The sequence below is a fragment of the Eleutherodactylus coqui genome, chromosome 1 (genome assembly GCF_035609145.1).
Source record: "Eleutherodactylus coqui strain aEleCoq1 chromosome 1, aEleCoq1.hap1, whole genome shotgun sequence".
NCBI lineage: Eukaryota > Metazoa > Chordata > Amphibia > Anura > Eleutherodactylidae > Eleutherodactylus > Eleutherodactylus coqui.
In genome coordinates, this window is record NC_089837.1 from 186,713,211 (window position 1) to 186,736,708 (window position 23,498).

Genomic DNA, 23,498 nt, shown 5'->3' on the forward strand with positions numbered 1-23,498 from the left:
TTAACTATAATGGGTTCTGGCTTCTTCCATCCAGGGTTTCTATCATTTTATTGGAAAAAATCGTACAGCATGAAGCACTATTTTTTCTGGCATTTATAATGGAACCCCCTGGACAGAATGAGTTGACAGAAATGTGAAGAGAGCCTCAGACATACAATTCAGACACATAGGCCTCGGTCAGACAGGATTCTTTTCTGTGTATAAATAGGCGTGCAAAAAGATTGCGTCTATTAGAACCAATGCTTTCTATGAAAATGTTCATATGTACATTTTTCAGAGGTGCAAAATACTTGCCCTGCCTAAGGCCTCATATCCACGGGCAAAATAGGATTTTAATTCCGCAGTGGATCACCCGCATGCAGATCCGCATCCCATAGGGATGCATTGACCACCCGCGGGTAGATAAATACCCGCAGATGGTCAATAAAAGTGAATAAAAAAAATGGAGCATGAAAAAAAATGTGACATGCTCCATTTTCGTGCGGGTCTCCCGCGGGGACGGCTCCCGCAGGCTTCTATTGAAGCCTATGGAAGCTGTCCGGATCCGCGAGACCTAAAATAAGAATAACTTACCCGCAGCGGACCGGGCAGGTCTTCTCTTCTTCACGGCCAGATCTTCTTTCTTCAGCCCGGCGGGTGTGGCCGGCGCATGCCGGCGTGCCGAGTACATCCGCTGGCCGAAGAAAGATGATCCGGCCGTGAAGAAGAGAAGACCTGCCCGGTCCGCTGCAGGTAAGTTTAATCTTATTTTCAGCGCTCATGTCCGTGGGGCAGGAGGGACCCGCTACGGATTCTCCATAGAGAATCCGTAGCGGGCCTGATTTTCCCCATGGACATGAGGCCTAAGGGTGCTTTCACATGAGCATGTGCGTGTGCGTACAAAACCATGCATGTATTAGAACCAATGGTTTCCTATGGTGTGTTCAAATGTCCATGTTTTACAGCTGTGGCAGAGGATTTCTTCATCTCCGCAAGGAGTAATTCAATGAATGGCTGAGTGCTGCCTGTGATTGGCTGGGAATATTTACACGGCAGTGGCGGAGAGCTAAATGTATATTTTATTATATACATAATTATGTTTTTATTTTTTTTTTACACAAACCAGGAATGATTTTTAGGGAAGGGCTTATATTTCAAGCCCTCTCCCAAATATCACTACAGGGGTTGCCAGCAGCCTATTACTTTCAATGGGCACGGATCTTTCTAAAGATCCATGGTGCACGCAAAGATAGGACCTGACCTATCTTTGAAGTGTGCTTTCTATAGACTCCTATGGGGCTGGAAAACACGCACCACGCAGATCCGATCGTGTGAACAGGCTACTTCAAATAGCTGGATTTCACCCAGTCACGCAATTTTTTCCACACGCGAGGGGCGATCTTTTTGCGCGCCTATTCGTGCATGGGAAAAATGCTCATCTGACCGAGGCCTGAGAAGCAGAATAAATAAATGGTCCAATGTCACAAATGGTTATGTTAAGCATAGCATGTTAAGGCATCATGTTTTTTCACACAATTGTCACTTTTATGATTTCCTTGTCATTCCACTTGAGCAAATTTCAGATTTATGTAATGTGTCAATTTCTTTAAAAAAGAGCTGTACTGCATATTCAACCTCAACAACATCTCTTCATATGGCCTTGAATGAAAGCATTTTTGGTCCATTTATCAGACAATATCTGCTTATTGTACATGTAATGTGCAGCAATCCCTTTTCATTTGTCCATTAATTTAATTTTTAGTTTTCTGTGTCCCCAGCCAGGTGGATGCATCCTGATCACATTGCATTCCAAAATCCATTAGTTGTCCCTATCAACATGCAGTATGGTATCCCACTACTTGCATTCTTGACAAGCATCATATAGTGCAGGGTTCCCCAACTCCAGTCCTCAGGGACCCCCAACAGGTCATGTTTTCAGGATTTCCTCAGTGTTGCACAGGTGATGTTATTGTCGGTGCCTCAGACATTGCCACAAGTGTTCTTACTATAGGAGATCCTGAAAACATGACCTGTTGGCGATCCGTGAGGACTGGAGTTGGGGACCTCTGATATAGTGCATGTGCAGGTCTGCTCCCCCAGGCTTACTCCATACATAGCCAGGAGCCGCCTAATGATTTAGGAATAGTTAGTCTGTAATTTAATTCATGCATTTATTTATCAACATATTGTTGGGAGAAGCTGCTCCTATGTTAACCCCTCAGTGACGGCCAATACTCGTTTTTACTGACCTCACTAATGGGCTTTAAACCTGCACATACATCTTTAGGCCGGCTGCACACAGACAGATTTGCATTACAGAATCCAGAGGAAGCATCCACATCCAGATTCTACAGCAAATACCGCCCATAGCATGCTATAGAAAAGCATTTTTTGCTCTACGCAAGCGGAAATCAATTGCAATTGAGGAAAAATCACAGCATTCTCTTTTTCTATGCGGATTCTGCATAAGTGGCTTTCATTGAAGTCAATAGAAGCTGTCCGACCTGCAACCCTTTGACAATGACATTGCGGAAGGGTCATGTAGTCTGCTTCATCACCTAGCGACGACATGGGAAAAGCAGGGATTTAAAAAAAAAAAAAAATTTTACTGCGCATGTCTGACGGCTCGCCGTGTGGACCATCCACAGTACAGAAAGAATGTTAGGTACGCGGGGATGCCGGCTGGGTGCAGGGTCGGATTCCACTGCGGGCTCTTAATCTATTAAGGCGAGGGCTTGGCTGACTGCTGATAGCCAGGCTCCCGCTCTAACCTCTAGGAAGCAAGATTATGGCAGTTTAACCTATTACTTGCCACAATTAATAGCAACATGTAAACAAATGACCTGGCGAAGGAGCTATTTCTGTCACCCATCAGCAACCCACAATATGATTGCAAGGTACCAATTGGTTCCCAAGGCAGCCAGAAGCCTCACATGGACCTCCATGTTTACCATGTACCTCAGTCTATTAAACCCCACCTCCTGCAGAGTCTAGGCTGATGTCATAGGCTTAGCAGAATGTACTACATAACTAATGCAGTGTACTATCCTAGCAATTGATCGATCGCACCTTAAAGTCACCTTGTAAAAAAAGTTCAATAAAGTTTAATTTAAAGGGGTTGTCCCGCGCCGAAACGGCTTTTTTTTTTTTCAATAGGCCCCCACTCGGCGCGAGACAAACACAAGGGATGGGTTAAAAAAAATAAAAAAAAGTTTAGTACTTACCCGAATCCCCGCTCTGCGGCGACTTCTTACTTACCTTACCAAGATGGCCGCCGGGATCTTCACCCACGATGCACCGCGGGTCTTCTCCCATGGTGCACCGTGGGCTCTGTGCGGTCCATTGCCGATTCCAGCCTCCTGATTGGCTGGAATCGGCACACGTGGCGGAGCTACGCGATGACGCGTAGAAGGGGGCGGAGCCAGAATGCCGCTCGTGCCGAGACCCAAGAGAAGGGAGAAGACCTTTCTGCGCAAGCGCGTCTAATCGGGAGATTAGACGCTGAAATTAGACGGCACCATGGAGACGGGGACGCCAGCAACGGAGCAGGTAAGTGAATAACTTCTGTATGGCTCATATTTAATGCACGATGTATATTACAAAGTGCATTAATATGGCCATACAGAAGTGCTTACCCCCACTTGCTTTCTCGGGACAACCCCTTTAAAGAAAAAAAATCCAGTTTAAAAAAATACTTATTTTTCCTCACAAAAATCCATTTTAAATGGATAAAACACTTCCCAATTTTTTTAAAAATAGATGCTACCATGTTCGAAATGACCCAGGCAACAAGAAAAAAGTTTGTTATTTATCTCGCATGGTGAATGTTGTAGAAATAATTTTAAAAAGTAATGCAGAAATTGCTATTTTTTTTTGTTTGCCTCCCAAAAATATAATAAAAAGCAATCCAAAATCATATGTACCCCAAAATAGTACCAATAAAAACTATAACCTTTCCTGTACAAAGACCTCACATAAGCTTCATGTTATGGGTCTTAGAATGGCACAATGCAGATTCAATTTTTCTTTAAAAACGTGTTTTTATTGCACAAAAGTAGTTTTTTTTTTGTTTTTTTTTAAAATCATGATGATCAAAAAAAGAAAGTTATGTTATTCTTGCTGATTGGTGGATGCTGTAAAAACAAAGCCCAAAAACAATAGTGGAATTTCTGGACTTTTTTCCATGTCCCTCCAGAAACAATTTAACAAAAGTTATGCAATACTTTATATGTACCCCAGAGTGATGCCATTAAAAATACAACTCCCCTCCACCCCCCCAAAAAAAACAAGCCATCATAGGACTGTGTAGATGAGTTTGGTCTCTTGCAATACAATGATGAAAATCGCATGGTTCTTAAAACACAAAATAATTTTGTCACTAAGGAGTTAATCTGCATTCAAATACCATATTTTCCGGCATATAAGATGACGGGACGTATAAGACGACCCCCAACTTTTCGTCTTACATGCCGGGAATAGAGTGTGAAAAAAAAAAATGTTACTCATTCAATGATGTCATGAATGGCTGTGATTGGCTAGCGCCAGACTAAGTTAGCCAATCAGAGCATTAGCTTTCTGGAGGCGAGGCATTCAAGCCCCGCTTGCAGAAAGCAGTGCTCTGCCGGCGTGCACGGTGGAGAGACAGCCTGCAGTAGCACCGCGGGAGGTGAGTATTCCTTTTTTTTTCGAAAACTGTATACCCGGCGGGGCAGATTTTTCAGGGTTAAAAGGTCGTCTTATATGCCGGAAAATACGGTACATGACAAAATATGTAATCTAACGTTTGTATGTACGTATGTATTCATCCAATTACTTGTACCCTTGAGATGAGCTAGACTGATTCTCTGATGTATAACCCCTATCACTTATTTAGCAGAACAGTTACAGTATTAACTATATTTTATATAAGTTTAAATTTAACAATTGGTTTTAATATCATAATTCATCTATGTATTTTATAGTTTGCCTTGTCAACTATAAACCCTTCTACAACTACACACTTTTCCACTTGGGGCAATTTTTACTGTTTATTGTATATTGTATGATTCAACTGTACATCCTGATTTATCTGAAGAAGAGGCTGCTTTGACACAAAACGTGTCACATGTTCAGAGGTTTTCTTTAATAAATAAGGCTATGTTTACACAGGTGTAGCACTAGGTAGCCATTTCTCTCTTTGTAGGGTGGTCATGTGAGCAGTTGTTCATCAGTACTTTGTACCTGTTATAAGGTCCTCCGTTTAGCATTTGGGCTATCTGCATCCAGTGGAAGGTGATGTATTTGCCTTCCCATCTATGTCCAACTAGTATTTTGGTAAACAATATATGGGAAATTACTTATTGTGAGAGGTTCATACCTTACAATTATAAGGGCTTAATAATAGGGAGAACATTAGTGTGGCTCAATAAAGATGTAAAGGTGGAAATAAACAACAAAAGAAAGCGTTTAATCTACAAAAACAAGAAGACAGCAAAGCAGCACTAAAAACCTATAAGAAAAACAATATATTATGTAAAAATCTGATAAAAACAGCAAAGATGGAAACAGAGAGACTTACTGCCAAAGAGAGTGAAATTAACCCTGAACTGTTCTTCAACTATAAAGATGGTAAAAAATGTATACTGAAAGCGTTAGCCTTTTAATAAAAAAATGTCTGAGAAATTGTAAAGGACAATGGGACCATGAGGAGAAAGCAAATCTATTATATTGTTTTTTCTCTCCAGTGTATTCACAGAGGAAAATGAAATGTCAGATGAGATGCAGAGTGATAATGTAAACTCTACACTAACTAGTCTTACCCAGGAAGAAGTGCAGATCCATCTAAAAAGATTAAAATAGACAAATCGCTGGGTCACGATAGCATACACCCCCGAGTTTTAAGGAAATTAAGTAATGTGATAGACAGACCCTTGTTTCTTATAGTTAAAGGGGTTGTCTCGCGAAATCAAGTGGGTCTATACACTTCTGTATGGCCATATTAATGCACTTTGTAATATACATCGTGCATTAAATATGAGCCATACAGAAGTTATTCACTTACCTGCTCCGTTGCTAGCGTCCCCGTCGCCATGGTGCCGTCTAATTTCGGTGTCTTCTTGCCTTTTTAGACGCGCTTGCGCAGATCCGTCTTCTCCCTTCTTCTCCCTTCGGCTCCGCTCGGCAGCATCGGCATTTTGGCTCCGCCCCCTTGTACGCATCATCGCGTAGCTCCGCCCCTGTCACGTGCCGATTCCAGCCAATCAGGAGGCTGGAACAGGCACACATCATGGGGCGGAGCTACGCGATGATGCGTACAAGGGGGCGGAGCCAAAATGCCGATGCTGCCGAGCGGAGCCGAAGGGAGAAGAAGGGAGAAGACGGATCTGCGCAAGTGCGTCTAAAAAGGCAAGAAGACACCGAAATTAGACGGAACCATGGCGACGGGGACGCTAGCAACGGAGCAGGTAAGTGAATAACTTCTGTATGGCTCATATTTAATGCACGATGTATATTACAAAGTGCATTAATATGGCCATACAGAAGTGTATAACCCCACTTGCTGCCGCGAGACAACCCCTTTAAGGACTCTATAGTAACAGGGTCTGTTCCATTGGATTAGCGCATAGTCAATGTGGTGCCGATATTCAAAAAGGGGTCAAGAGTGAACCTACAAATTACAGACTGGTAAGCCTTACTTCTATTGTGGGTAACATGTTTGAAGGGTTTCTAAGAAATCTTGTAAGATTGTGCAAATAGGAAGAGGAAATACATGTCACCATGATACATTAAATGAAAAAGGACTTTTTGGTTAACTGTAAGCGTAACTGGAGCAACCAGTGTCAGGCAGCTGCTAAGGCAAATAGGATCATGGGGTGCATTAAAAAAGGTCTAGGGGCACATGATGAAAACATTGTTCTTCCTCTTTACAAATCACTGGTCAGACCATACATGGAATACTGTATACAGTTTTGGGCACCAGTACTTAAGAAGGACATATCAGAGCTTGAGCGGGTACAAAGGTGGGCAACAAAAGTCCCGGATTCCCCTGAAAATAAGCCCTACCCTTATTTTTCAATAACAGCCATCGCTTCATGGAGTTGCGCCCATCGCTCACCGCCTCTCAGCCAGTTCATACAGTAAATACATCGCTGGGTGGGGTAGGGATTTTTGAATTGGCTGAGCCATGGCCATCATTCACCGCCACTCAGCCAATTCATACAGTTAATGCACAAAGTGATGGCTGTGATGGGGAGAGATTTTTGAATTGGCTGAGCCGTGGCCATTGCTCACCGCCACTCAGCCAATTCATACAGTAAGTGCTCAACACTGTCTGGACAGCTTCCTTTAGCAATGTGAAATGTCTCTAAGAAGATCGACAACACTGTTTAAGCTGGAAGATGCAGAAGTTATTAAACATGCGCTTTCCTTCAAGTCCTTTGTTAATGGCATCGACTTTTCTAAATACAAACTTTCCAATATGATTGCTATGGATAAAACTGCAGTGTTTATGGACCAAGAATCTCAAACGACAATCGATCAGCGGGCTGCCTCCTCATTCTACATTCCCTCCACCAGTTATGAAAGTGCGCATGTTACCTGTATTTCTGGATGGAAATAAAGCCCCACCTCTAATTATTAGTAATGCAGTACTTGCGATGCTCCAGGCTACATGACTGTCTTTGAATAAATGTTGATTTTTGCTCATGAAGATATGAGGGTTAAATATAGGTTGTTATACATGGAAAAAAGAAACCAAGTAACAAGAAATTCAGGGTTTGGAGAGTTATGATGTTGTTTCAGAATGTGATGACATGACTGTGTTTGAATAAATGTTGATTTTTATCGGTTCAAGAATAAATGAGACATCTCCTGAAAATATCTTCTTTTCGAGGAAACAGGATAATAGATGGAATGGGCAGACTTCAATACCCAGAGAGTTTATCAAAATTAGGATTGTTTAGTTTAGAAAAATGATGGACGAGGGGCGACCTAACAACTATGTATAAATATATCAGGGGACAATACAGAGATCTCTCCCATCATCTATTTATACCCAGGACTGTAACATCTAGAGGAAAGAAGGTTTTCACACTGACATAGAGCAGTGAGACTATGGAACTCTCTGCCTGAGGACGTGGTGATGGCAAATTCGATAAAAGAGTTCAAGAGGGGCCTGGATGCCTTTCTTGAGTGATACAATATTATATGTTAGAAGAATCTGACATCTCCATTTTAGTGTGCCACACCACCATAACTCCCAGACAGCACACCCACTGTCTTGGGGTTATATTTGACTCTGATCTCTTCTTTAACCCCTACATCCAATCTCTTCCTGAATAACTCATCTGCACCTCAAGAGCAGCATAGGAATTCATTCTTTTCTCAATGTGGACACGGTAAAAACACTCACAGTCACCTCATCTACTCTTGGCTTGATTATTGCAACTCGCTGCTGATCGGCCTTCCCACGCCAGACTCTCCTCCCTCCAATCCATCCTGAATGCTTCAGTCAGGCACATCTTCATGTCCAGCCGCTACATGCCTCTGCCCTGTGCCAGTCACTGCACTGGTTGCCCATCAAATACAGAATTTAAACTCACCACCCTCATCCACAAAGCTCTCAACAGCACCATGTCGCCCTACATTGCACCCCTCATCTCAATCAACCACTCAACCCATGCCACTTCAGGCATAATCTAAAAATGCACCCCTTCAAGGAGGCATACTATATCCCCCAAACCAAACCCCTCTTTACTCCCTCTGACAACATACTCCCTGTCCTGCTGACTGCAATCCCTGCAAGCCACAAACAACCGCCCCCTGAAGTTATACTAATTCAGCCACTATACGGCTTAAGTCTGACCATTGTCTATATGTATAGCATCCCTCACTCTCTACCTCGCCATGCCGTGCACATCTCCAGCCCGTTTACCTTCTGTATCGCCCCATTATCTGTAGTATGTAAGCTCACTGGAGCAAGACCCTCACCCCTACGGTTTCCATCATTTAATTACTTCATGTAACAGTGGTTTTGTTTGTTTTCCCCTGCTTTGTAAGCGCTGTGGAATATGTTAGCGCTATATAAATAACGATTGTTATTAATCATTAATAGCTTCAGAAGGGTTGTTGATCCAGGAATTATTCCAATGGCCAGTTTGGAGTCAGGAGGATTTTTTTCCCCTTAAATGGGGAAAATTGGCTTCTACCTCATTGTTTTGTTTTTTTTACCTTCCTCTGGATCAACGCTGGGGATGGCGGGGGGTAATAGGCTGAACTGGATGGACATATGTCTTTTTTGGCCTTCCATACTATGTAATGTATGTTACTACAATATAAGAAAATTACTACTACGCTTTACCTGGAACTCTGTTCAGTGTAAAATAATTTTTGCTATTCAATTGTTTTGTGCTGGATTTCCCATTACCACATCACAGTCTGGACCTTGTAGCACCCCTTTATCTAAGCCCTTTTCTGATTGGTACAGACTTATGCCCTATGAAGCACCTTTGCTCAATTTTTTTCTTTCCAGTAAATCTATTTCCCTTTGTCACAGCTTGCTCAACATCATGAGAGCAAATAGAGTAGATTTCTGTAAGGACCGATTCCAGCATCAGATGCATGGCACAGCTGTTTATACCTCCATTTATTTTTACATTTGTATTTCTTTTTAAGCAAAGACTTATTACAAAATAAATGACATATTAGCAGACAATACAAATTTTATCCGAATATTACACCTCCATATGGAAGCAACCGGGAGAAAACCAGAGAGCAAGAAAGGATGAAGGAGGAAGGAATTTTCACCCTCTATTGCATACCAAGTATCCCAAAGCATGCTCCATTTGGAAACGTTAATATTCTTCATAGCCCAATTATTTTTTCTCTACAAGAGCTTGTTTACCAGATGCCTCCATTACCACACAGTTCGTGGATCATTTGATATCCAATACTTTGAAAATAACGCTAAAAGAACATTATTGCTTTTTATTGTATCTAGCGTTGTATTCCATTGTATTAAAAGTCTAATACACATAGTCATGGATCAGAGTCCAACTAAACCATATATGCATCCTTAATACTAATATCTTCAACCAATACATGTGAAGTTTAGGGCACCTCAACAACATATGGTATCGAAACTGGTCTTGCATCAGTTTTATCTCTATAACCAACCTTACATAAGGAAGATGGGCTTCTGTGCAACAGTCATTATTTGACACCTTGTAAAATATACCCATAATATTATCCCATACTAGCTCACTCAGCTCCTTATCGGTATTCTTTTGCCAGCGTGATATATAGTTTTCATTTAACTCCTTATTCATTATTACCTAATTCAGTGTTTCCCAACCCTTTCAGCCTTGGTGCACACCTGAGAAAAATAAATTACTATGGCTCACCCCTACCAAAAAGGGGATATGGTCAGTGGTGTGACTAAGGCATAGGTTATCACAGCATATGATTTACCTCTGATATTCCAGGCACTCAGCAGCCTGTAGTGAGCGGAGTGCTACTGGTCACTTCGGTCACTTTCACATCACCTGACCAGTGGCGCTGTTCTCACTAGAGGCCGCTAGGTGGCCAGTGAAGGAAACGCCCAGAGCAAGAAGACTTCGGAGGGGAGAGGGAGCAGGGTATCTTTTGAAATCAGCTGCAGAAGCACACCACTGGTCCGTATTTTGATTCTGTGACTTTTGCTAAAAGGCTGTGGATTTTTTCACAGAATTTTTCACTGCTGAAAATCTGCAGTATTTTCACTACGTGTAAACATACCCTAAGGCCGTGATGGCGAACGTATGACACGCGTGGCCATAGTCGCTGACACGCGGCTGCTGTTGGCCGTTCACCCCGTTAGTGAATACTAGCAGGGGCCGCGGTTCCCCTGCTGGTATTCACTAACCAGCGCTACTACAGGTAGCAACGCTGATCCCGGCGCACACTGTGTCAGTGCGCAGCCAGGATCCTCCTCCCCCCTCCCCTGATGTCTCTTACCACTTGGTTCTGTAGGAGCGTCCGGGGGAAGAGGAGTACAGCAGCACACTGACGTCAGTGTGCGCCGGAGATCATTGCTGCTAGCAGCGCGGAGGCCAGTGGAGGTGCAGAGCTTCCAGAACTTGGTTGGGGTAAGTATGTGGGTCTCTTGGGGCATGGTCACTGCTGGGGAGGCTGTGTAGGGGACACTGTCACTGCTGGGGAGGCTGTGTGGGGGGTACTGTCACTGCTGGGGGGCCCACTTTCACTGCCGGGGGGCCGCTGTCACTGTGGGGAGCACTGTCACTGCTGGGGGGACCACTGTCACTGCTGGGGGCCCACTTTCACTGCTGGGGGCCCGCTTTCACTGCTGGGAGGCCGCTGTCACAGCTGGGGGGGCTGCTGTCACTGTGGGGGGCCGCTATCACTGCTGGAGGGCCGCTGTGGGGAGCACTGTCACTGCTAGGGGGCCACTGTCATTGCTGGGGGGCCGCTGTGGGGGACACTGTCGCTGCTGGGGGGCTGCTGTGGGGAGCACTGTCGCTGCTGGGGGGCTGCTGTGTGGAGCACTGTCGCTGCTGGGGGGCCGCTGTCATTGCTGAGGGCCCGCTGTGGGGGGTGCTGTCGCTGCTGGAGGGCCGCTGTGGGGGGCAATATCACCGCTGGAGGGCCACTGTCATTGCTGGGGGGCTGCTGTGGGGGCACTGTCACTGCTGGGGGGCTGCTGTGGGGGGCACTGTTGCTGCTGGGGGGCTGCTGTGGGGGGCAATGTCGCTGCTGGGGGTCCGCTGTGGGGGGCGCTGTCGCTGCTGGGCCGCTGTGCGGGGGTGCTGTCATTGCTGGGGGCCCTCTGTGGGGGGCGCTGTTGCTGCTGGGGGCCCGCTGTGGGGGGTGCTGTTGCTGCTGGGGGCCCACTATGGGAGGCACTGTCGCTTCTGGGGGGCCGCTGTGGAGGGCCGCTCTCACTGCTGGGGAGGCGCTGTCACTGCTGGGGGCTGCTGTGTGGGAAACTGTCACTGCTGGGGGCTCATCATTACTGAGATAAGTGAGGGGGAGGCAGTGAGAGGCGAGGGCCTGTGCTATGGGTGTTTTGGGTTTATTAAATACAGTTAGACATTACAATTATACATTTTTGTCATTTAAACTATAAATATCGTGAATTTATGGTTTTTTTCTCGAAGTGACACACCACCCGAGTTATGCTCGGTTTTTTGGCGAATTTTGGCATTACTGCCCTAAGTTCTCATGTCCATGGGCTGGTCAGATTCGACCCTGTCCCTAGCTGAGGACACTGCGGGTCTTCTACTTACCTGTTCGTGTCTTCTGTTTTCTTCCCTGCGGATATTGCCGGCCGTCGTGCTGCCACACATGCGCATTGGAGTTTTTCTTTTTTTAAACACCCACTTTCCCACAGAATCCGCAGCCCGTCCGCGATTCAATTGCATATGGGCTGTGGATCGGACGGCTTCCCTTATTTCAAAGGAAGCTGTCCGTGCAGTATCCGTACTGAAATGCAGCATGCTGTGATTTTTTTCCAGACCTAAAGGTCCACAAATCAAATCTCCATGCTTTATTTAATTTGTGGACGCCCATGTATCCCCATTGACGGTTTGATTTACAGATCTTCTGCAAATCAAACTTGCCAGTGGACATTGGGCCTATGGCTGGCTCTACACAGGGCTGATTTGCTGCAGAATGTCCACAGTAGACATTCTGTAGCACATCAGCAATGGAAACTATGCCTCAAAGCCAAAGACATTTGGTGCAGCTTTGGATGCAGGTTTTATCATGTGTTTTTGTGCAGAATTCATCCCCTCATTGAGAACAGGTAAACTGTGCAGCAGAAATTGTGTTTTGTTTGGATTTTTTCCATTGCTTCTGGATGAGATGTTCAGAAAATCTCATTCACCTTGCTGCTACTTTAAATGGCACAGAAATCGAAATTCCATGGCAAATCCTAAAGGGTTTTTCAGGCTGGGAGACATCAGGATCAGAGCGGAAGTACTGCTCCGACCCCAGGGTAGTGGCCGGTGCTTGAGTTAGAGATGGAAAAAATGCCCCACATGGGTTATTCTGGACAGTATTATTGAGATTCTGCATGTAGTATGTGTTTTATGTATAATGTATGTGATGTTAAATGCTCTTGCATAAAGGAGACAAAAGTATTATGGAGGTGATATCTTTATTGGCTCACCAGAAAATTCTATTTGCAAGCTTTCAGAGCACACAGGCCCCTTCATCAGGGCAGTTTTCCAAAAAAAGAACACATCCCATAGATTTTTCTGGGCTATTTCTACTGTACAATGCAGTATGTATAATGTAGTTTAGTGTGGTTATTAGCTAGATGTAATATACACTACCGTTCAAAAGTTTGGGGTCACCCAAACAATTTTGTGTTTTCCATGAAAAGTCACACTTATTCACCACCATGCGTTGTGAAATGAATAGAAAATAGAGTCAAGACATTGACAAGGTTAGAAATAATGATTTGTATTTGAAATAACATTGTTTTTACATCAAACTTTGCTTTCGTCAAAGAATCCTCCTTTTGCAGCAATTACAGCATTGCACACCTTTGACATTCTAGCTGTTAATTTGTTGAGGTAAGCTTGAGAAATTGCACCCCACACTTCTAGAAGCATCTCCCACAAGTTGGATTGGTTGGATGGGCACTTCTGGCATACCATACGGTCAAGCTGCTCCCACAACAGCTCAATGGGGTTCAGATCTGGTGACTGCGCTGGCCACTCCATTACCGATAGAATACCAGCTGCCTGCTTCTGCTGTAAATAGTTCTTGCACAATTTGGAGGTGTGTTTAGGGTCATTGTCCTGTTGTAGGATGAAATTGGTTCCAATCAAGCGCTGTCCACTGGGTATGGCATGGCGTTGCAAAATGGAGTGATAGCCTTCCTTATTCAGAATCCCTTTTGCCCTGTACAAATCTCCCACCTTACCAGCACCAAAGCAACCCCAGACCATCACATTACCTCCACCATGCTTAACAGATGGCGTCAGGCATTCTTCCAGCATCTTTTCATTTGTTCTGCGTCTCACAAACATTCTTCTTTGTGATCCAAACACCTCAAACTTGGATTCATCCGTCCACAACACTTTTTTCCAGTCTTCCTCTGTCCAATGTCTGTGTTCTTTTGCCCATCTTAATCTTTTTCTTTTATTGGCCAGTCTCAGATATGGCTTTTTCTTTGCCACTCTGCCCTGAAGCCCAAAATCCCGCAGCCGCCTCTTCACTGTAGATGTTGACACTGGTGTTTTGCGGCTACTATTTAATGAAGATGCCAGTTGGGTACCTGTGAGGCGTCTGTTTCTCAAACTAGAGACTCTAATGTGCTTATCTTCTTGCTTAGTTGTGCAACGCGGCCTCCCACTTCTTTTTCTACTCTGGTTAGAGCCTGTTTGTGCTGTCCTCTGAAGGGAGTAGTACACACCGTTGTAGGAAATCTTCAATTTCTTAGCAATTTCTCGCATGGAATAGCCTTCATTTCTAAGAACAAGAATAGACTGTCGAGTTTCAGATGAAAGTTCTCTTTTTCTGGCCATTTTGAGCGTTTAATTGACCCCACAAATGTGATGCTCCAGAAACTCAATCTGCTCACAGGAAGGTCAGTTTTGTAGCTTCTGTAACGAGCTAGACTGTTTTCAGATGTGTGAACATGATTGCACAAGGGTTTTCTAATCATCAATTAGCCTTCTGAGCCAATGAGCAAACACATTGTACCATTAGAACACTGGAGTGATAGTTGCTGGAAATGGGCCTCTATACACCTTTGTAGATATTGCACAAAAAACCAGACATTTGCAGCTAGAATAGTCATTTACCACATTAGCAATGTATAGAGTGCATTTGTTTAAAGTTAGGACTAGTTTAAAGTTATCTTCATTGAAAAGTACAGTGCTTTTCCTTCAAAAATAAGGACATTTCAATGTGACCCCAAACTTTTGAACGGTAGTGTAAATGGGGTAAATATGCACATTTTTGCCAACTCAAATATAAAGATTATTGCAATGAGCTAATATTTTACTTGCCAACATAAAAACTTTCCCTATTAATATACACACCTGCAAAGCAAATGAACGAATGCGGCTAGCGTTATTTTCCAGGGGAAACGAAGAAATGTTATGATCCCAGAGCTTAGGACCAGGCAAACAATAATCTGCATATAATATGCCTGAAAATGATTAATTAGCTTTTGTTTCTGTTGATATTATTTGACAAATAAAATCCTATTATTATCCCATATAATTCACTTTGGGGAGCTGGACAGAAATATGGAATTAACCAGAAAATCTACTGGATAATCAGTACTAACCTTTTACCGTACTGCAAACGTTGGGAAAGAAAATTGTTTTCAGTGTCTGCTCTTCATATTTTCTGCTACAATGGAGACTGGCAATCTGCAAAATAGAATAAAAGGCAAAAAGAGAGAAAATCTTAATAGCAGTTCCAAACAGTCATAAAAGCAGTCTGTCCAACATAGGAAGCAGCAGGGTTCCTGGAAGGAAGCCTTTTTGGTAGTGTGTATGTGGGACGCATTACAGGCAAATTACCGTTGCGCTATATGCATCTTAGAATGGAAGGGAAAATAGCACGGATGATGGCAAAGCTAATTCATGCAACTATGTTACTAGAAAATAGTGGAAGAAAGTTCTGGCAAGAGGCCTAACTTCTAGACACTTTTACCTCCGCACACTGAGCTGTGTGTGTTGAGGTGCATGTGCTCTTCTGTGGTCAGTAGTTTGTTAGGACTGTCCAGGTTGCCGTCATGGTGAGGGTTAACTTTTCCAGAAGTGTGAAGACTGAAGCTTTTCACATTACCTCTATAATAAAATAGTTCACACTTGGTGAGTATGTATGGCATATGCAACCATGGCACACTTTTTTAATATGTGAAGTAAAAAAAAAATTGGTGGGCTTACTCCGACTGTGTCTTGTGGTTGGATGAACCTCCATATATTTTCCCAGCAAGTTTGAGGACAATAAGGGCAAGGAATATCACACCGAGAGACACAGCTACAATAAAAAGGCCTAGATTCTGAATGGCAGCTGTTGAGCAATCCCTTCCACTGGAAAACCAGGATTTACCTTTAAGACAACTGAAATGGACAACAGCTGTCAATGATAAAGCATATTCAACTAGGTATCCTTTCTAGAAAGTCCACCTTAAAAGTTAGAATGGTCTTTCAAGTTTCTTCTCTTTTACTGAATGAGGAAAGAATACAATGGCATAGCGCTTTGATATGTAGTAGATGAAATAAGCAACTTACCCGGTGTGGGCTATCAGCCTCATAGAGGACTGTCGCCACTCCTGAGGTCCGAGTATGTAAAACGATACAAATCTTGTGCACATAGACATCCAACAAATAGGAGAGCCACACAAAGGATCCAAAAATGGCAATTTTTGGTCAGCACAAAAAAAAGGAAAGGAAAAAAATCCGTGCTCAACAAGAAACGTGTTCAAACAACCGCAATTGTTATTAAATGTATATTCTTTTTACCATGTCACAAAGAAAAAGTCCAAGGTACCAAATGTGACGCGTTTCAGCGATAGTATGTCACCTTTCTCAAGCATAAAGTGCACTGACATAGACCATGTTTAAAAAGATATGGTGGTACATTCATTTAGGGCACATGATGCCAAAAACAAAAGGGAAAGGGTTATGGGAGGCGGAGATATATATATATATATATATATATATATATATATATATATATATATATATATATATATACACAAAAAACATTTTCACTACAAACACATATCTACATATATTTTTGTTATTGGCACCAAAGTGTTGCTGAAATGTGTAGCATTTAGTACCTTGCATTTTTATTTCTTTGTAACATATTAAAAATATATTCTATTTATCAACAACTGAGGCTGTTCGAACATGTCTTTTGCTGAGCACAGAGTTTTTTCCTTTCCTCTTTTGCTGAATATAAAAGTTATCAATAAGCTTTGCTTTTGCTATGCCTTTTATGAATTTTAAATGGGAATAAAATTGCTTGACTTTACCATTAATTGCACAATAATTGCCCTGTTTAATACACCAGTAATTAGTTATTAACTAGCTTTGGATGTATTAAACCAGTGTTTTGGTTCTGATTCTATTGTTGATTTTGTACTTTTGTATAAGCGGTAATTTAAAGCTCATGCACACTGACATGTAGACCATATGGCCAATTAGTATGGAGCCTCATGACCTCAGTGCCCTGCTGTACAAGCTAGCCCAAGTCCCATATGTAAAGAGATATTCTTCCCTAGAAGCAATGCCTCTAGGGAAGAACATCTCTATACATACAAAGTGTACTGGAGCATAAAACAGTTTTTTTCTATTAGGTACATACAGAATCCAACAAAAAAACCTCTGCACAACTCGCTATGGCAACCCTATCAGTACTCCATAAAAAGGGAACCAAAATAAGGCTGTGCATGTGAGCCCTTGCCAAGATTTCTAATTTGGTTTTCTGTTCACAAAATAAGTCTTGTTTCTTTGTGAACTGAACACATTTATCTTAACTACAAATATAGTTGATCAACCCTGCACTGTTGAAATGGTTTGTGAGGTTGAAAAGTCTATTTTTATGTTTCTTTTTTATTAAACTGCAGTGAAAAGAGTTACCTGCCACGCTGTTCAGCATGACAAAATATAGTTGGTTATGCATTTTGGATGAAAAAAAGAAAATTAAATGGACCTGAATAATAGTTAAGAAAATGTATATTTACCTTCTGTGTCCTTTAAAGATTTTGTTCCACTTCTAGCTGTTTTGCAGCAGGCAGAAGACAACTCTGTACATTGCACAGTGACCCTGTTACGTATTTTAATGTGGAACCACTGTGTCATTCCCCCAAGCAGGAGAACCCACCCAGAAGGGCATACAGCTGACCCAGAGACTAGACGGGTCAACTGTACTCACTCCCCGCCACGTAACTTGGTATTAGGCAGAGACTGGGACTGAGCTAGCCCTAAGCTGGAGTGGGGTAATGAAGTCCCTGCCTAATAGAGCAGAGTAATTGTCCCGATAAGGATTGCCCTGGGTTGGAACCTGGGCACTGAATAACCCTGTCAAAGCCCTAACTGGAACAGGACGTACCAAGCTGCAACAAGAACCGAGGATGTGAGCAGAAACAGAAGATCGAGATAAAGCACAAGTAGCTTACAGCTACAGCAGACCTGAGATCAGTTGTCACAAAGAGACTGCAGGAGCAGCAGCCATGAGCTGTCATAGGAGTACAACAACCCAGAAGCACTGGCTACCAGATCTGAGGGTGCTGTATAGACGAGTGATTGGCAAACAGCCTCCAGCTGGGTGCAGGAGTCAGGAGCTGTTCACTCTGGAGATGCTGTAGCAACATAAATGCAAACTCAGATAACAAAAAGGACGATTAGCGGACCTGTCTGCTATACTTAACAGTATCCCCCTCCCTAAGCCCCCCTTCCTTCCCTGAGGGTTCTCTGCAGGAATCTCCAAATGAGCTGGGGGGCGTTGATGTTCTCGGAGGGCTCCCATGACTTCTCCTCAGGCCCATAACCCTTTCAATCCACTAGAAAATAGGTTTTATTCCTTACCCTCTTGACATCACAAATATTTTTTACCTCAAATGTGTCTTCAGAATGAAACTGGGTGGACACTGGTTTGGGTTTCTTGAGCGGTCTGTAGGTAGGTCAAGTTCTTCTGATTAATAAAAATTATAATGGGATGGCAGGCTCCCTCCAACAGATACCACCAAAACTCTAAAGCCATCTTAATAGCCAGCAGTTCTCAATCTCCAATAGAATAATTCCACTCAGCTGGGGAGAAACTCTTAGAGAAGAAACTGCAAGTCTTCTTACGGTTAGATGCATTCTTTTTGCAACAAAACTGCTCCGAAGAAGAAGATGCATCGACCTCCAAAAAGAATTGATTCTTATTATCTGGTCGGTGCAGTACTGACGCAGACGAGAAGGCCTCCTTAAAAGCCTGAAAGACGGACTCTGACTCTGAAGGCCAATGCTTAGTATCTACCCCTTTCGCGTGAGGGCAGAAATGGGTACCGTTAAGGAAGAAAAAGGTGGAATGAATTGTCTGTAATATTAGGGAAGCCTGAAAATCATTGGATCACCCGGAGTCCTGAGGGACAAGGCCAATTCACAATCACAGAGAGTTTCTTGGAGTTTAATCTCCAACCCCTTCTGGGAGACAATATATCCCAAAAAGAGAAGCGAGTCAAGCTCAAAGCAGCATTTCTCCAGTTTGGCAAAGAAATGATTCTCTTTCACTTGCTGTAACACTGTATGGACCTGCCTCCGACGGCATTGGGGAAAATATAAGGATATTGTCCAGATACACAACCACACATACATGCAGAAGATCTCAAAAAATATTAACAAAATCTTGAAATACAGCTGGAACACTGACTAGCCCGAATGGCATCCTCAGATATTCATAATGGCCATCACGAGTATTAAACACCATCTTCCACTCATCCCCCTTGCAAATACAAATCAAATTATAAGCACTCCTCGAGTCAAATTTGGTAAAAACTCACGCACCCTGAAGACTATCAAAGAGCTCACAGATTAGTGGTAATGGATATTTATTTTTCACCATGATCGCATTAAGCCCATGATAGTCAATGCAGGGGTATAAAAATCAATCTTCCTTCTTGACGAAGAAAAACCCAGGCCTGGCTGGGGTAGAGGACTTTCGAATTAACCCTTTAGCAAGATTGTGCCTTATGTATTTAGCAATTGCCTGATTCTCAGGAAGAGACAGAGAATAAACTCTTCCCTGAGGTGGAGTAGTACCAGGCATGAGTTAAATGGAGCAATCGTACAAGCGGTGCAGTGGAAGACATTAAGCCTGCTTTTTTATCAAAAATGTCTCTAAACCCCGTGATAAGCCTCAGGTAAACCATGAAGTTTGGAAAGTGTGGATTCTGTACAGATGGGATAAACTGGGTGCAAACACCTAGTGTGGCACGCATTACCCCAACTAGTCACCTCGCCAGTTCTCCAGATCAAAGATGGATTGTGATCACGGAGCCACAGCAGGCCTAAAAGTAAATCACTGGTTGCTACAGGGAGCACTGACAGAAATATAGTTTCGGAGTACAAAATACCAACTTTAAGCTCCAAGAGCTCAGTGATAAACTGAATAGGATTGGGAAGTGTGCTACCATTGACTGTGAAGACAACCAGCAACTCCTTGAGCTGACGAACGGGAATCCTGTACCGGTCAACAAAGCCCTGTCAGAGAAGATTCCTGGCAGCACCAGAGTTGAGGAAGGCCGCCACCAGAATCCAGGTACTGGAAACTGTCAAAGCCGCTGGGAGGTTTAACTATGGAGAGGAGTAATCCTCACCTAGGACAGCCTCTCCAACTGAGCCTAGATGGAACTGTTTCTCGGTTTGCGGGGACAGTTATGCACAAAGTGACCGGAGGTTCCGCTATAAGGACATAGCCCTTTGTTGAGCCTCTGCTCATGCTCCTGTTTAGACAGGCCAAGACAATCCTCCTGCATGGGTTCTGGTTCAGCAGACAGGGTAGCAGACCGCACTGGAGAAAACAGACGTTGGGACTGACAAGTCGGGCGACTAAAGCTCGTCTGCTGCCCAGCCTCCTTAGATCTCTCCTGAAAACGAAAATCAATTCTAGTAGCCAACAGACTCAGGGAGTCTAGCGAGGTGGATACCTCCTGTCCCGCCAGCTCATCTTTGATACGGCCAGTAATCCCCTCCCAGAATGTGGCTACCAGGGCGTCATTATTCTACCCTAATTTAGACGCTAAGGTGCAAAACTGAATAGCATATTTGCCCACCATGCGATTATCCTGACGAAGGCGCAACACGGCAGAGGCAGCTGCGGACAAGCGTCCTGGTTTGTCAAAAACTTGATGAAATGTTTCCATGAAGAGAGCTAGATTATTGACTAGTGAATCATTATGCTCCCAGAGAGGATTAATCCATGCTAGAGCCTGACCAAAAGGATAAGATATTATAAAAATGATTTTAGCCCAATCAGAGACAAAGAAGTGAGGCAACAGTTTGAAATGTAGGGAGCACTGATTCATAAAGCCCCAACATTGTCTGGGATACCCCTCGTAGTGAGATGGCACCGCTAGTCGAGGACCAGAAACAGACACAGCGTCCATAACTGGAGTCATTGCAGTGGCAGCCAGAGCTCTGGGGTTCTGCAGTGACGTCAACGCAGCTGACGTACTGCCAAGACGGGTACTCACAATGTGCAGGTAAGCCAAAATCTGCTCCTGCCTCTGTCGCTGAATTAATACTTCCTAAAACAGTTCAGGAAGACCTGCGTATTTTGGGTCAGCGGGATGTATTGCTTCCCGGTACTGTTATGTATTTGTGGAACCACTGTGTCGTTCCCCCGAGCAGGGGAACCCACGCAGAAGGACTGACAGCTGACCCAGAGACCGGATGCTCACTCCCGGGCATGTAGCTTGGTACGACTAGGACTGAGCTGGGGTCGGGTAATGAAGACCCTGCCTAAAAGAGCGGAGTAATCGTCCAAATAATGACAGCCCTGAACTGGAACCTGGGCGCTGAATAACTCTGTCAAGGCCCTAACCGGAACAAGATGTACCAAGCTGCAACAGGAACCAAAGAATATGAGCAGGAACAGAAGATCTAGATAAAGCACAAGTAGCTTACAACTGCAGCAAAATTAAGATTATTTTTCACAGAGAGACTGCAGGAGCAGCAGCCACAAGCCATCATAGGAGTACAACAACCTGGAAGCACTGGCTACCAGATCTGAGGTGGAGTGATTGGCAAACAGCCCCCAGCTGGGTGCAGGAGTCAGGAGCTGTTAACTCCAGAGATGCTGGAGCAAAACAAACGCAAACTCTGATAACAGACAGGACAGATTAGCAGACCTGTCTGCTATACCTAACAGACCCAAGTCAGTACTGCAGGCTGAGTCTCATTTACTTCAATAGGAATCAGCCTGCAGTACCATCCAGGGCCACTGTGCAATATACGAAGCTGTCTGCTTCCTGCAGCAAAACAACTAGAAAATGGGACAATACCTATAACTACTCAGAATTCCACAGTCTATGAGCACAAGAGGTGTTTGCATCAAAGCTGTCTATAATTGATACTCAGTTAAACACTGTTGAACTCTGATAGTATCCACTGACTTTATGAGGGTTTGCCAGGGTTCTATTCTAGTGTTGCTGATGGCAAAAACAGTACAAAATGCTACGCTATTTTTGTTGTGAAAACTATAAGCAAGTAAATGAAAAACAAGCCCACTAAGAAAATGTGAAACAATCCTTAGGTGCTTAATTTCCTGTCACATGTCACTGCAACTGTCACTGAGTTCAGCTTGGGAAGTGATTGCACTAGTTCTGTCCCTTTTCTGTCACTGACAATCATTGTTCTTTCATAACTGAAATAATTGTAATTCCCGCTGTTTAAAAACTTTACGGCAAGATTAACGCTGCAGTACACCAGAGGATTATTTCCTATGCCACTATGAAAACCGTATCAATGGATTTCCTTAGAAATCAGGCAGCTCTGGGCTATTTATTATCTGTACATGCTCCCTGATTACAGTACTGTGACTACTAGATCATGTGTTACTATGTCCTAATTTACTGCATTGTCTCATTTTACCCAATTCACTGGCAGAAGAATTCTGACCTGCAATATCTCTAAACCAGCAGACCATAAAAATTTATGATGGATGATTTAAAGGGGTTGCCCAGGTGTTCAGCCTCCTAACCTCTCACAATCAGGTATTATGACCAGAAGAAGCCATGCCTGGCCATTGCAGAAGAATGTAGCTTTACATTCCGTCCATTCAAATACAGTAAGTGGCTGTCAATCTTTTTGAATCATAATTGGCATTAGCAGATTTTTATTTGCAGCAAATAACTGATATCTTAAAACCAGAGCCTAATGTACAATGATCCAAGGCTACAGGAACTCTGCATGATACTGTGAAGAGGATTATCTCTGTTTGCAATAATCATCATGCTTTATTATTGAGAAATATATTCTTATTGTTTAACCCTAGGTTACATATTTGTCTAAAATAAAGTCCCAATTATTGCGTATATACAGTAGGTGCTGAAATAATAAAAGCTTTTACTCCCTCCCTATTGGCTGTCCAAAATACATCAGATGGGACAGTTTCCATTTCAACCACATGAAAAAACTCCATTGTCTACACGCAAGCTATCAGATACATATTCTAACACAACGGAAATGAGGCAAACAGCTGGGCAGCCTCAGAAAGACATTTTTAAATCAACACTACCATTCAAGAACAGTTGAAAACCAAATTGCCAGAGCCACAAGGATACCAAGAAGTGTTCTTTTACAATACAAAATAAGAAAACCATCAGGTACCTCTGGTAGGCACCTACAACATCTTGAGATACTACGACTATAAAGGTAGCAGAGCCGCAAACCACACATAATCATAAAAATATATGAATATGGTTACATAAAAGGTCAGCTGTCCACATAGTAAAAGAGTGCACTATAAATGGCAGAACCAATACATGAAAAATGTGTATCGCGCCATAATATGCTTGCCAG